This window comes from Rhodnius prolixus, unplaced genomic scaffold, assembly GCF_049639745.1.
Source record: "Rhodnius prolixus isolate KJV_2025 unplaced genomic scaffold, Rpr scaffold_1, whole genome shotgun sequence".
Taxonomy (NCBI): domain Eukaryota; kingdom Metazoa; phylum Arthropoda; class Insecta; order Hemiptera; family Reduviidae; genus Rhodnius; species Rhodnius prolixus.
Window position 1 is genome coordinate 56,929,412 of NW_027411581.1, and position 15,804 is coordinate 56,945,215.

Sequence of the window (15,804 nt, forward strand, 5' to 3'; positions counted from 1 at the left end):
GTTTGTACTAAATTCTCTTTCTTCCCATTTCCAATCTTTCTAATCCTACAGGTGTGTCCTGACAGTACTTAGCCTCTGTGGCCACTTGAAATGAACATAAAAGTCATTGTAGTTTCTTCCACCTAAAGAATTATCATCAAAGGACATTTCAACGGATTTAAGAATTTCAACATATATCTATCTACTCCTTCGCTAACCCGATTTATTTCTCTTTTTTTTTGCAAAGGCTACATTTTAAAAAAGATAGGATGAATCTATTTCTCCCACTACCAAAAGAGAAGATCTTCAGTAAAAAAATATCCTTAGAAATATTGAATGAATAGCGTTCATTGGTGCGTAAAAATTTTGTGTAAACATAAGGACTGTTACAAGTAAAAGTTCTTTCATTAAAAGAAAAAAAAGGTCTTACAATAAGTTAGGAATGAAAAGAAACTGTCCCAAAATTTGAAAGGTAACTCCCTCCACTCCACCAAAAAAAGCAACATTGTCACCATAGAAACGATTATAGGATTAACATCTGTTTTCAAAATCAGCTGACTGTAAAGTTAATGTACCTGCATAAATCCAGATATTTCAAGATCTTTTTTTGTGGTTTGCTTGCATCGTCAGTTTTTCAAGTGTACTTGTTTTTCTTTGATTCTGATTCTTACAAAATCCTCTCAGTTGAATAAATGTCTTTCTTTCTTTACTTTTACTTTTTCTTACTTCTGGTATTGTGATGGTGTCAAATGTTCAAAATTTTGTATTCACCAGTAAAACAGTTGAGGTCCCCTGAATCAGAAAACGATGTTTTTACGCAATTCCAATTGGGTGGGTATATGGATTAATATGAGCGTATTAAATGTAAATGTAAGTGTAATTTAAATTAGTTTCTTATTGCACGTTATTTAGTATAACATTTACCAGAAAGCAGTTTAAAGCGCATAGTCTTTTCCATATCCCTGACTGTGGTATTATCACGGAAAAAACGTAGCAGGATCTAGTTTTTTAGAGTACCCTTTCTAATCAGCTAAATTTGGGCCGATTTTGGAGGTCTTTCTTCTTCGGCGGACATTGAGCATTAGCTCTCTGCTGGCTCTAGATCAGGGGTCCCCAAACTTTTTACACAGGGGACCAGTTCACGTTGGAGGGCCGGACTATAAAACAAAATATTTTAAAGTAAAAGAAAAAACCAAAACGTGAACAAATATAATATTTCAAATAAAGAACAAGTAAATTTAAATCACCAAACTGTCCAGTATTTCTGTGGGAACTATGGACCTGCTTTTGGCTAATGAGATGGCCAATATCCGGTTTAGTTTCGGTGCTTTGCCTTTCTTCCTACTTCTGCTGTTATTTTTACACAGCTTTCGGAGCCGTGACGCGTGCATCCCGCGTCATCGGAAGTAGTACTGTACATGCGGCACCGCCACATATAGTGCTCCTCCCACTGACCACCAATGAAAGAGATACCCCTTCCGGAAGTGCGCGGCGGGGGCCGGATAAATGGCCTCAGGGGGCCGCATGTGGCCCATGGGCCGTAGTTTGGAGACCCCTGCCCTAGATCATTCCCTTAAAACTGGCGGTAAAGACGTGGCTTTGTTGTTCGAAGGAAATTGATTAAACAGAAATTTGTTTTTGCATAACTAATTTTAACTAAAGAACGCGAAAAATTCTCTAAAATAACTGATTGATTTTATTCGTTTAAAGAAATGATTATCGAATTCAAATAAATATTTACAACTTTAAAAATAATTTTCGGGGAAAAAAAATGATTGGAAACGAGTTTGATTTGTACTTAAAGTCACGACTGAATGCTGGAACTCAGTATGGGTACTCCAGACCATACTGGAATGTGTGTGTTTAAAAAAGAACGAGGAAAAAAGAACAAGTTGTCTCCTCATCTAATTTATGCAAGAGAAACTAAATAAAGAAAACCAAATTAACAATTACAATTTTATTAATTACAGGTCACACGTTACGTGAATTTGCATTAGATTTTTTACGATTCCTAATGGGCCCAATTTAGTTTACAGTTTCATAATATTATGCATTAAACTGCAGGTTGTAAATACAAAACTCTTATTTTATAGTAAATTAACAAATCAAAATTTACCTATTTACAGTTTTATAATGCAATGCTCATGAAGGCAAAATTAACGCAAACCCAAGCACAAGTATTGCGGTAACCACTCTGCAACAGTGGCGCCTAAATAGTGTGTGCTAACTGCTTACAACAGTTCTAACTAGATTTATTCTCTCATATTATGGATTTTAAATGAGCAATAATGATGTAATTACGTCACTTTCTCTCATTTTATTAGTGAAAAAAATATATTGCAATGTATTGATTTTCGATTTAGTGTTTTTATCGATTATAACCGTATTGAGCTCTGCTGAGTAGTAGAAATGGGGTTTTTAGGCGCTAAGACAGGATGCCACAATAAAGTTATGATCAAAAATCGGTACCACTATACAGAATCTTTTCTTTCAGTTCTTCGAGATTTTCTCAAAAATGCACCAATATTTTTTTAACTTTACTCATTATATCTTTAACTTATAGAACACATCTATAGAAGTTACTTAAATTGATCTTTTTTTCCAAGTTAAAATTCGATTAAGAACAATTCAGGTGAGAGAGCGGTTAAGTTACACTTTTCTATAATGTATTGGCTAAGAGAGCTTTGCGTCCAACTACCAAATTAAGTGTCATGGGCAGAGACAAGAGACAACCACTAGCAAAACCATACTTTACTGTTAATTATGGTGAAAAACGCGAATATCGACGGAAAAGTTAAAAATGCAATTGGACACTATTAGGAATCAGGACATAGTGAATAGATTATTTTTTTTTTTGTTGCATTTGAGCTGTCGAATCACCTGCCGAAGTTTCGACCTCTCCTCCGTACACCCAATATATGGGGCTAACTCCTCTCCCGCTCTATGTGCAGCGTCAAGACCCCCAAAAGGCATATCTACACGAAATTCCGAATCGAATGACACCTCATTCATGAAAATCAGTTCGCACGTTTAGGCGCTATGTTGTTTACAAAAAGGTAACAACAACAACAATAAGAACAAGACCAATTTTTTGAAAATGCCGATTTTGCTCATTTTCAATAACTTTTTTCTCAAAATCTATTGAATCTATGTTGTTTCAAAAAAAAAAAAAAGAAAATACAGTTATAAAGGAGGATTTGCCCCTTTAATTTAAAATTTGGGAATTTTATCTTTTATAGAAAAAGAGAAAAAAAAATATTAAAGTCGAGTGTTTTTCAACGTTATGCTTTTTCCTGCAGTTTTTAACAGTCAACCCTTATACAACTGTCCTACCGGACAGTTTTAATTCCTTTTATTTAACCATTAAATAAAAATGCAAGGCCTAGAGAGATCAGGAAATGAACCCACTAACCAGCAATAATACATCGTAGCATTGCGGGCCTTGCCTTTAACCTCTGGGCTATCGTGGCTCGTGGGAAATAATATGTATTAAATGTATACTAAAACAGGAACTTTGAAGGATATCTGTGGACTAAAAAGCGCCACTTTATTTAAAAGATTTTTCAGCATTTTGATTTTCTTTAAAAAAAACAACGGCTTCCACTATTTATAGTGATCACAAACATATAAAATTACAACTTTTACTTGATACATTTTCTTCGGAAATGGAGGTGTACTATGGAGGAAAGAGAATGAATTGACATGATATTCGGCGGAAATGGGGTAATGTAAGGTCCTATTTTTTTGTATACTGATAAGGACCATTGTATTTAGCATTAAAATTCTGCGTCCAAAAAGAATTTGCTTTCAATTCTCTTTATTCAAAGGATTGTTCACGTTTATGAGGTTTCCTCGTTAACTGGCTCCTAGGATTTTACCGCAAAGTACTTACAAACATATACACTGATATACAATAGACTGATAAGTTGTACATTAATAATTTTTTTCCTCAAAAAATTTGTTTTAAAGGGGGGGTAAAGATGGGTTTCTTGTTAGGTTTCTAAACGGGTTTACAAAACTTTATTATATTGTTAGGATTAACTATAATTTAAGGCAATTTCTGAGTTAGGACATTCAGAGAAAGCGAAGATCATGTTAATTTACAACCAGATTTTTTTTTTCTATTAATTAGAAATTTTAAAACATTTAAGAATAAAAATTAAATTGCGATAATATAATTATCTTTGCTAGTGTTTACAATTTTAATACCGGATATAAAGTTCATCTTATGCGAATCTTTTTTTCCTTTCCCGCTTAATGATGAACTTAAACTTTACAAACTGTTGGTTTCTGATGCTGGGCACGTACAAGTTAATCTTTTCAAATACAGACCGCACAAATACACTCTTTCCATTGGTTAATGGTGGTTTTTTTCCCTCCTCATTATGTAGGTACCTCCCACCACTTTTATTGCAGAAATAAACTACAGCTATTAATAGGCAATAAAATGATATAGTTTTTCTTTATTTTTATTTTAAATTAGTGTACTATTATTTTCTAGATCTACTGCAAGAAATCTACTGCAAGGAATCTACTGCAAATCTACTGTACGTGATTAAAGGAAATTAGAGTGGATTTTTTGTAAAAGTAAAGTTATGGATGAAAAAAAGGAAGCTTACATTTACTTGGAGAATATTATAACTTCTTAGATTTTCTTGGCGTTTATTTACAATTCTCAAGGACCAAATTTAAGAGGACAAAAATCTTGGGTTAAATACTAAAAGGACCGTTAGGAGCGGGTGTTGGTCTAGTGGTCAAGAGCTTCGCTTTGTAACTGGGAGATCCCCAGTTCGAATCCCGCGTATGACTACTTTTTATTTGTTAGAAAAAAATGGTTTACAGTAAAGTATGAACTTCCGCCCCCCCCCGTTCATGACACCTAATTGGTAGTTGGACGATAAGCCCGCCTGAAAAAAAATAGGCGATTATTAGTTGTTAAATATCCTTGGAACTGCGATTTTAGGTAAATAGCTAATCCTAGTTTGAGGCATTAGACGGTACATTGTACTGGAATTTTACTGCAGAGGATAGAACTGTCCAAGAAATATCTTGAATCGCATTTTCTTGGTAACATTTTTCAAACAATAGTTATAGATTAACATTAATGCAATAAATATTCAATATTTCAAGAAAATCGGTGGAGCCATTTTTTTAAGAAAACTTAAAAAAGAGGAAAATTCTTTTAATAAATTGGTTTTTCATTTTGAGGAATTTTTGAGATTGCTTAGTTGACGGTTTGCTTGTCCCATTTCCCTTTCATTTTCTGATTTTTCGTATTTTAGATATTCTGTAATCACCCACACACACCACTTTAATAAAAAGAAGTATTTTTCTTTCTTTTTTTGAACTCTTGAGATCTCCAGTAAGAATATTGCTAATGTATACTAACAAAGTGGATGTGTTTCTAGATAAAACAAAATCTCAATGTTGTTAGGTTGTTATCCCTAACTGGTTTCGGACTTCCGGTAGATTTGGTGACGAGATTTCGACTTTACTTATGTTTAGGTCTCGTCCTGCGAACCTAACTACATCTTCAACTCAAGAAAGTATTAACTACAATTCTATTTTGGTACTATCTTCGCTTCTACCATTAATGTTTCAGCTCAATTTTGTCTTACAGAAGCGTAATCGAGAAATATTTACCGATTATAAGTTTAAATTCTTTGAAGTATGTTTACCTACAGTTACATATATTTCGTTGGACCGTTTTTGTCCTAAATCCCCTCCTTAATTGCAACTTTAATGCAGAATTAATGACAGTCGCCTGAATAAACGGAGAACGGAAAAAAATAAACAAAGAAACAACTTCAATTGTTTAACACATTTATCTAATAAATGGGGTGACGTCAAGATTCATTTTTTTCTATTTCTAGTGCATACGACGCACTGCACATTTAGCACAACTTTATAGAGGAACCAAAGAAGAAGAAGAAGAAAAGAATGACGTCTTCAACCATCATTTTTAACCAGTCATCAGAGTATTGTTATTTCATTTTTCTTTTTTTACTGAAGAATTGTAAGACAAGTTCGACAATGGATAGTAAAGTCTAAACAGTTAGTAGATCTCATCAATGATATTATCTCCTTAGAAGCTGTTGACCCCTATCATAGTAACTCCTTTATACGTATGAAGAGGAAACACTTTATAAAAAAGGGGAAAACAGCATAGAGGGGATGAAGAAGTTCTGTCTCTGGAAGGGGATATGTGACAAAAGGCAAACTCTGGAGGAAGTTTATTTAATAATCTTCCAGGGTAGTCTATATTGACGTTTTATAAAAACACACACACACACATATGTACATAGGGTGCAGTAAGGGAAACTTGAACGCTGGTGGTCACAGCACGATCATCAGTAATAACAGGGAGTCACCCTTCTTAAGAGTTAAACGCTCTTATACCTCTGGCACACTAGGGAGACGGTGTAGATTTGTCAAATTAATGGACCTGAAAAGAGAATGAAGGGTTAGGCTGATGGAATGGCTAGAGTGGTAACAAAAGAAGAAGACTCTCTATAGACTGAAGAGTCTGCACCCTTGGAAAGTACACTCTGAAGTGGTTGATGTCATTCTAGTTATGAATAGAATCAATCATGAAAAATCGTCTTCAAAGAATTGTAAGTAATTTACATTTCGCATAACTTTGAATAAAATTTTCTTCGTCCTTCTTGGATGGTTCTAAAATCTAGAATTATTATAACTGTAAGTTGTGAAAGAAATCCTTTGGTTCGATGACTGAGTTCTAGCCACCAAATTCCACGTTTTATCCGTGCATAAAACGTCTTGCAGAGCTCTTACCATTCCAGCAACGCTCCTTAGATGGGCATCTTGAATTTGGAACCAATCTTACAATCGAATACTTTCCTCTTACAAAGTTACAAGAACTCTACAGTTTTTAAACAATACATCAGCTGTATACTTAACCAGGATTGACTCCTATGTTAATGGCTGATTTGACTTTGTCACCTAAAACAACAAACTCCGCACTACTGGCGTTCTCGATAAGTTAAACTTTCAAAATTAATACACGAACGTTCGCATAATGGTTGCACAGCTACGCTGATTTAACTTATTCATCTGTATTAAACTTACCCAATTACATCGATTCGTTTATGTGTTTCAAATTTTGGTACTCAAAACTAGTAGGGATAGAAACCCTAGAGCAGGGGTCGACAACCCGCAGCTCGCGAGCCGCATGCGGCTCTTTTATCCAAATTGTGTGGCTCTTCAGCCTGCCCAAAATATCGTATATTGTATATTTTAATTTTATTGAAACAAATGAAAATTCCATTTATTAAAGGTATTTTTTCAAAAATAATTTTAAATGTGCTAGGTTCGAAATGGAACAGAATTAAACAATCTCAAAATAAAGTACTTAATTTATATTGTAAGACTGCCGCCTTTTCATTCGTTAAGTTATTATTTATTTCCTTTGCAATATGTAAAAATAAATATATAAAGCATTTAAATGTTATAATGAATATCATAAAACAATAATTGGTGAATACAAATGATCTACAGAGTTTTTTACACTATCATCCTTGCGGCTCTTGGTAAGATCTATTAAAATTATTTAAAGAGAAATGGCTCTCTACTTAAAATAGGTTGCCTACTCCTGCCCTAGAGCATGCCTAGATAAAATGTTGTCCTGCACCAGGGAATTGATAATGTTCGCTTCCAAAAGACTGCCAAGTATAATTGGATTGTACGATTGAAGACTTTATTAGATCAGTTTGATGAGTCCCTAGCCTGTTAGGGATAGCTAGCTGACCCTGAAATTTTTTCAGGAACGATTTCTCCAACTTTGGGTCAAATATAGAGACTTTCTTGTAAATCAGGATTTGGATAGATTCAGAACACCACCCGTAGTATTTTTACCCTCAGCTATACAGCAATAGTTCAAATCCGCAACAATATCTCCTTACTCTATTACTTAACTCATACACACGTTTATGTGCTCAACTTAGGACTATTAATAAATTCACATTTTCATTAAAATTAAGAAATACCATTTACAGAATAGATTTAAACAGTAATTGCCTTTTATGTCGGTAATGTTCTAAACGAAGATTTGTACCATATATATTCATGGTTTGTCCTGCATATTTTAGCATCCGAGGAAAGTACAAGGACAGAGCTTCTTTCAGGTTTACCTTTTGTGTTAACTCAATGCAGTATAGAGTTGTAATGAAAACTGCATTCTGTTCATCTGTGTGAATGTTTCACTTTAGAGAGGAGTTAATAAGTTAAAAAATTTAATTTAAGTTTTGCATTTTATTACTTCTTTAATTATTTCTGCTTTATTTATCTTTATACTTATTTTCACAAACTTAAAAATCCCATGAACTATTTATTTTGAACCTATTTCAATGACAAAATTCCAAGTGTTTCTCTCAGTTATTTGTGATTATGCTTTTACATATAATTTTGTATTAATTTATGCTTTACCAAACTGTATTTGACTTACAGGACGTGAGTCCTGTAAGTCAAATAAATAAATATATTTCAAATTTTGGAAATCAAAACAGGATGTCCATTTTAGTCAAGTTGTCGAATTGCTTACCCTAAGTAAGGATTTGGAAAGGTTTTTCTAATAAATATTGGATTATGTCTTCTTGTTGGATAATTTTCAAAAACAAAAAAATGCTTCTAAATTATCACTTCTTTCTTATTCTTCTTTCTATGTCTTTTTCTTTTTTGTTTTAATCCAAAAGAGACCGTTGAGGCAAGTTCTATAAACGCGATAAAGTGACATTTCTTTGTCACAATAACAAGTTCTGATTGATGATTCTATATGAGAGTGGTTTTTCACCTTCCAAACGTAACGTCAAAAAAGATAAACCGGGTGAGAGACTGTTACAATTGTGAACTCCCCGGGGACTCTGTCAGTAATGCCCTTTACTTTTACACACTCACTCACACTCACTCCAAGTTATAGATAAGTATAGCCACATCATTAATCGACATCAAGTAGATCTTTTAAGAGAATTATTTCCCCCAATTTTTTTAGTTCCTTTCTCTGTCGGACCTCTTTAAGACCAACCGTTCCATTTTGCGGTTAAGAATAGAACAGGATTTAACTTCTTTTTTGTTTGTTTGTCCAAAGAGTAGGGGGATCAAGAGACAGAATCTTCTACAGACTTGTGGTAGGTCACATGTGAGAGGGTATGTGATTCATTAATTTTATTTCGCTCATTGTACGACTGTATAATAGGTGTTTATTTTGAATGACAAGCTGGGAGTAGGGGACTTGATCAAGAGAGATGATCAACTTTTGATTACAGAGATTTTGTTTAATGAGCTGTGAACAAAAAAAAAAGAAAAAATCTCTTATTTTGACCCTGAAATTCTTACTTCTAGGTCAAATCGAATTCAAGTAGAAATTCATTACAGTTTTACGACATGCAAACTGAAGAACAGCCATTAAATATTAATATCTTTCTACTTAAATTGTAACCGACTTCCTCCTGTCTTTTACCATCTTATTCCTTTACCAGCAGTTAATGTAGTCCGCTACCTTGGGCTTTACCTCGACAAAAGACTAACATGGAATCCTCAAACACGACTTAAGAGAACAGAGCTCAACAGACGCTTCCTACAACTGAAAAAACTATTAGACAACAGATCAAAACTCACTCTGGACAACAAAAGACTTATTTATGTAAGTATATTAAAGCCAGTCTGGGCTTATGGCATCGAACTGTGGAAACCAGGCCATGCAGTCTAAAATTCTTCGCTCTACAGTAACCAGCTCCTCTCTACGTCACCAATCAAACCATTCACACAGACTTAAAACCTTCCTTTCGTCACACAAGTTGCTAAAACACGATACAGAAAACTGCATCTTAACATTCAGTCTCATCACAATCACTTCTAGACTTCTTAAAAAACAGTGGCGATCTCCTCTTTGATTACGAGAGTCAGTAGAAAGTAAAATTTTATTGGAGTGTTACCGCTGGGGTAACTTCTCCACTCTGAGAATTATATGTTTGTTGTTTACTGTTATTATTGTTGCTTATAAGGCAATAAAATGCGTTGATTGTTACAGAATAAACGATTAAAAAAAATATATATATTGTAACCGAACACTACAATGAAACCTTCCACCTTTACTTTGGCTCCCTTGTGCGTCAGTATTCCTGCATGGTAACTTATAGATGCAACATCAATGAGGAATGTTAACATACGTGAGTCCGTGATATGGTGCATCAACTTGTTACTGCTCCAGAATACGTCTTATCCAGCCTGCACTTTGAATTGATTGTCAGCGAGGGCACTGGTAGACCAGTGTATAAGTCGGCTATGGAAGCATCCGATAACGGTCTGTATTTTGTTTGTCTGTGTGTTCAGAGTAGAAACATAGCGAGGTCGAGTTCGTCAGTAAACCTTAATATAGTATTATTGACTGCAACGCCGCCTGCACTCGAGCTATAAATGTCGTTTTAGTTCGATGCCTTTTGTCCATATTGGTTCTGGCATTGTCTTTTAAATGGCCTTTTAAATTGGTGATTGAAATGGCTAATCAACGTTTATAGCCTTCAAAAATGGCTTCTCAGTATACTATAAGTCGCTTGACTTCTCATAGATACCGTAAGTTGCTTGATGCGACGAGATAGTTGTCTACAATGTGTAATCAAGTTAGCGGTTATTAGAACATCACTTTATTTAAATATTCGACGATGATACAAAATTTTTTGATGTATTTTATGGAAGCTAGTGGGTCATGTAGCTGCCTAAATAAAAGCTGAGGAGCAGGGCTCTGTGTTTAGCGTACTGGATTCCCACCTGAAGATCCCAGATCCTCAGCAGTTCTTACAGCTCACTGCCCGGTGATGGACGGTGTTGCCTGTAACGAGTAAATATTGTCCGGAGACCGGCAGTGCGCTGGAAAAAGCATCAAGTTAACCACTAAATACCATCCAAACCCAAAGTTCTACTATCATCCTTTATGGCCAGGTCTAAAGTGAAATCATAAAAGCTTTTCTATGCATTGCAATCACAATGAATTGATTTTCTTTAAAATTTCAATCCTAATTAGACAGTTTTGAAATTGAAATCCTACGAAAACGGGGACAGAAATCACTTTGAAAATGCATTTTTATGCTAAGCATATCCCTCACCTTTTCCCAAGAGTGCACATGCACGATTCTTCTTGGGAAAATTGTTTCAAATAGTGGGAAAACTGAAAGTTCGATACAGTAAAGTGATACACACATGTAGATTTTCTAGAATATTTTTGGGTTATGCTGATATCCACTCAGGTGAACTGAGGCACTCGTAAATGTACAGGTCAATTTGTAAGGAACACTTTTTGTTTTTGTACTTACTTACGTAAGAGCAAGCAAACAGAGGGTAATACAACCAATATCTTAAACATAATGCAAGCAAACATACATATAAACATTAGAAATATATCATATGTATCATATAATAGCACTAAAAAGCACCAAATCTTTAAAACACAAAGAGCAGGTTATAAAAGCGGACAGGTTACATTGTAAAGACTAGTGGCAGTTAAAGAAAACATTTTATTGTGTAACTCACTTTGAAAACAATCTTCTGCTTCTTTTTTTCTTTTTGTTTTACAAGTACAGAGTGAAGGTTAAATGTCTCTTACAATCTAATCATACGATAGTGTTAACACCATTGTGAGACATACTATGTGCAAAGTTAGTCCAAAGAAAAACTTGGAAGTGTGTGAAAGAGAGAAAGAAAAACAAAAACCACAATCTGGTGAGGAATTTTTAAGGGCAAAGAAAAGAAGTCTTTTAGAATGATGGCAAGTGTTAAGAATATATGGATAAAACAGTGAGAAAACTGCACACATAATAATGGGTTGTTTGTGCCACTTGAGGCTGTTCATATAAATTCACTTGGAAAGATATTGCGCGCTCGACTTTTTTTTTTTTTTTTTTACACACACTAACAAAAAAAAACAACTACACTGCCACCTAGATCAAAGAGAACAGCTGTGAAAATTTATACTACTTAGTTTTAGATGTATTTCAAAGCTGTGTGTGTGAATTGAATTTACAATTACTCTATTTTATACGCTCTCGTCACTTTACAAGTAGTAACACCTGTTTTATTTTATTTTTTCTAAACACTAATAGAAAAAAAGATGTGGTGTGAACAAAACACTTTCACACTTACTACAAATCTCAAGTTTTTAATTTAAAAAAATATTTTCTACAAACTCTAAAATTTCAAAAATAATTTCAACTTATTCTCAAAAATATCTCTTGTTTCAAGAATCAAATATTCCACAATTTGAGCCCATTCATTGCACAAATCGATTAACTAACTTTTATTGAAATGTCTTAAATTCAAGTGTCACAAAGCACTTCAGTTCAGTCATAGCTTTTTATATTTATAATGAATTTCCCCAAATAATAATGATTATCACCATTAAATGGCCAAAATTCTTTTGGTCATTGAATAATAAATAATTTATTTCTGGAGCCATTTTGATTAACTCAGTGCTCTAATGTAAATCATTGCAATAATTCAACTCAAATTCAAATAGCAGGAGCTGAATGATGACGGGTAAATTTATTTGAATTTATATTATAAACAGGGCCAAGACTAAATATCAAAAATTCCATACTGCTCTCTCAACTAACTCAAATCCTCTTGTACAGTCTCTTGCCTCCTTTGACATCCCTAACAATCCTACTCGACGACTGAGTGGCCCCGCGACCTCCTTACTGTCTGAAGAACTAAACGTCATTACTCTCCTATCTCTCCTCTCTCCTTCTACAATTCTCCTCCTCACATTCCCCTATCTCATATAGAGAGTGCTACCACTGGGTAGCTTCTCTCCTCCTGCTCTTCCCGCTCCAGTTCATCTTATTTACATCCTATTTACTTATTGTATATATTTATACAGATTGTAAATAACTAAATAAATTTAAAAAAAATATATATAAACAGGAATTTTAAAAAAATAATGCACATTATTTCAACGCATTTCTCCACTTTTTGTTTTAATGGAGTTAATCGAGTTGTGCTGTGAACGGCTCATTATATTTTAGCCACAAACGCAATGTTTAAGTCGGTGTAAATTGTATAGTTGGAGAATGTAGCAATAATTATTGATCTTAGGATTCTGGATTGGAGAGTTTAAATTCGAAGAGACTGGATCGTTCCAATCGTTCTGTTCCTTACAGGCTCCTTATCACGATTATTTTTATTTATTTTTCATCCTGTAGATCCAAAAGGCTACTTGGTTAATTTTTAAGTTATTGTATTTCGGCCACCTATCCCCAAAAAAATTATCAGTATGTTTAAAAGAAAGGTTCACTTTGCTCCAGTATATAATTGAGATTGTTTCTCTGTCTAACTCAAACCGCAATCAATTTGCAACATTTCATTGAAGTGCTAATTACAGCGATAATACAGCATCGTTCAGAATCTACCTCAATTAGCTATACTACTGCTGAGTTGTAATCCCATCTGATCAATTACAACTCATAATAACTGAATATCTAATTTCAATAAATAATTAAAAATATTAGAGAAAGTTGAGTTGGAATGTTCAGAACCAGATCTTATTTCTATTGATTTATCAAATCAGCTGTTGTGAATATGTTTTTACATGTTAATTAAACACATTCTGTACACGTGTATAGTTAGCGTTAAAGGAGAATTTGTGGCCTCTTACTAACGAGTGTTTTCTTACTACAACACTCTCTTGTTTGTATATTTGCTAAAGTTTTCTTTTTCTTTTTTAATATCTAAGTTGTTCCTTTGCCGGCCGTCTATTTATTGTAAGTTTACACCCATATACTTCACATCTACATGCACGCAAACATCTACACAAACAATACTATGAATACAATCTTTGTACAGATATGCTCAGTGTTTGTGTTGTTCACACTATATGCAATATCCTCTACGTATATATACAAAAGGTGTTAACTGCTTGGAAACACGCGAGCTCTCCACTCCTCCTATCAAGAGCACATATATATACCGTCACAAACAATACTACTAGTGAAACTATATTTTATGAACTCACAATACACAATCTTAAGTATATATTATCACTCTAAACAGATCGCTTTTCCTTTTTTTTTTTTCCTTATCTGTTATTGTAACTAATATTGTACTTATACACACTTCATTAGTTTGTAGTAATTGTATTTATTTTCTTTAATCTCAAAATAAAATCATGTTTTTAAAATTATTATTTTAATTTTAACGCAAAGATAATTATTAGAAAATGTTCAGCATGATTTGGTGATTTTAAGAAGATGTACGTGCGATGTCTTTTTACAAAAACTTTGATTTTGGTACTCTTCGATTCTGGTACCATTCATTCCAGGAGATTCATTTTGTGAGGGTAAGATCAGTTAATCGAAAAACTATATTAAAAACAATAATTGGGAAATTTTCTATACCTGGAGAGTTAGAGATCTGTGTGCATTATTTCGTATACGAGGCTAGATGTGGTGGATGCTGCCTAAATTAAAAAATTAAATTAAAAAAAAAAGAAGTACATAGTGGAGAGAATCGGAGAATTGCTTGGATGAAGAGTGGTAAAATTCTATCTAAAATTGGTTATGAGGCATCAATGGTTGCCGAAATCGTAAAAAGACTTTCCAGACAATTCTGAAGATCCTTCTTATCAATTTTGTCTTGTTAAACTATTAACCTAACATTACGAGGGTCGTTTGAAAAGTCCGTGCAAAGTCAGAGAGATAGCACTACTGGCGCGTATCGTGGTTATGTTTAGTTAGTAGCATCTCTTGGTAGAACACACACCAAGTTTCAGCCAGATCGGTCTATTTCTTTGTGTTTGGCATTCGTTTGAATCGAGGAAGTCGAGTGATTTTCAAAAAATGGACGAAAAAGAATTTCGTGTGTTGATTAAACACTACTTTATGAAAGGCAAAACGCCTCAGGAGACTAAAGAGAAGCTTGATAAACATTATGGTGACTCTGCACCTTCGATTAGAACAGTTTATAAGTGGTTTCAAAATTTTCGGAGTGGCCATATGGGCACAAGTGACGCTGAACGTTCTGGACGCCCTGTTGAGGTTACTACTCCAGAAATCATTGATAAAATCCATGATATGGTGATGGATGACAGAAGAGTGAAGGTGCGTGAGATTGCTAGTGCTGTAGGCATCTCGGGAATGAACGGGTACATAATATTTTGCATCAACATTTGGACATGACAAAGCTATCCGCAAGATGGGTGCCGCGATTGCTCACGCTTGACCAAAAACGAAATCGTGTGAAGTGTTGCAAGGACGGTTTGCAGCTGTTCCAGAAGAATCCGCAGGACTTTAAGCGTCGTTTCGTCATTGTGGATGAAACATGGATACATCACTACACTCCTGAGACCAAAGAACAATCTAAACAATGGGTTACCAAGGGGGATCTGCGCCAAAAAAGGGCGAAGACCGTTCCTTCGGCCAGAAAGATTATGGCGACTGTCTTTTGGGATTCGCAAGGAATAATCCTCATCGACTATCTGGAAAAGGGTAAAACTATTACAGGCGCATATTATTCATTGGACCGTTTGAAAACCGAGCTGCAAGAAAAACGCCCACGATTGGCCCCCACAAAAAAGTCCTTTTCCATCACGACAACGCACCAGCTCACACCTCAGCAGTTGTGGTCGCAAAATTAATGGAAATAGGGTTCCAACTCGTTTCACATCCCCCCTATTCTCCAGACTTGGCTCCCTCGGACTACTATTTCTTCGCCAATATGAAGAAATGGCTGGCGGGAAAAAGATTTTATTCAAACGAGGAGGTGATTGCAGAAACGAATGGCTATTTTTCAGACTTGGACAAATCCTATTATTCGGAAGGGATC

The 15,804-nt window shown here is 34.5% G+C and overlaps 1 protein-coding gene across 3 annotated transcripts in view; it reads right to left on the minus strand.

Moving 5' to 3' along the window:
- Positions 1 to 15,804, minus strand: part of LOC141445989 (uncharacterized) — a 403,642-nt gene that overhangs the window by 44,294 nt on the left and 343,544 nt on the right. The gene's annotated exons all lie outside the window — the stretch shown is intronic.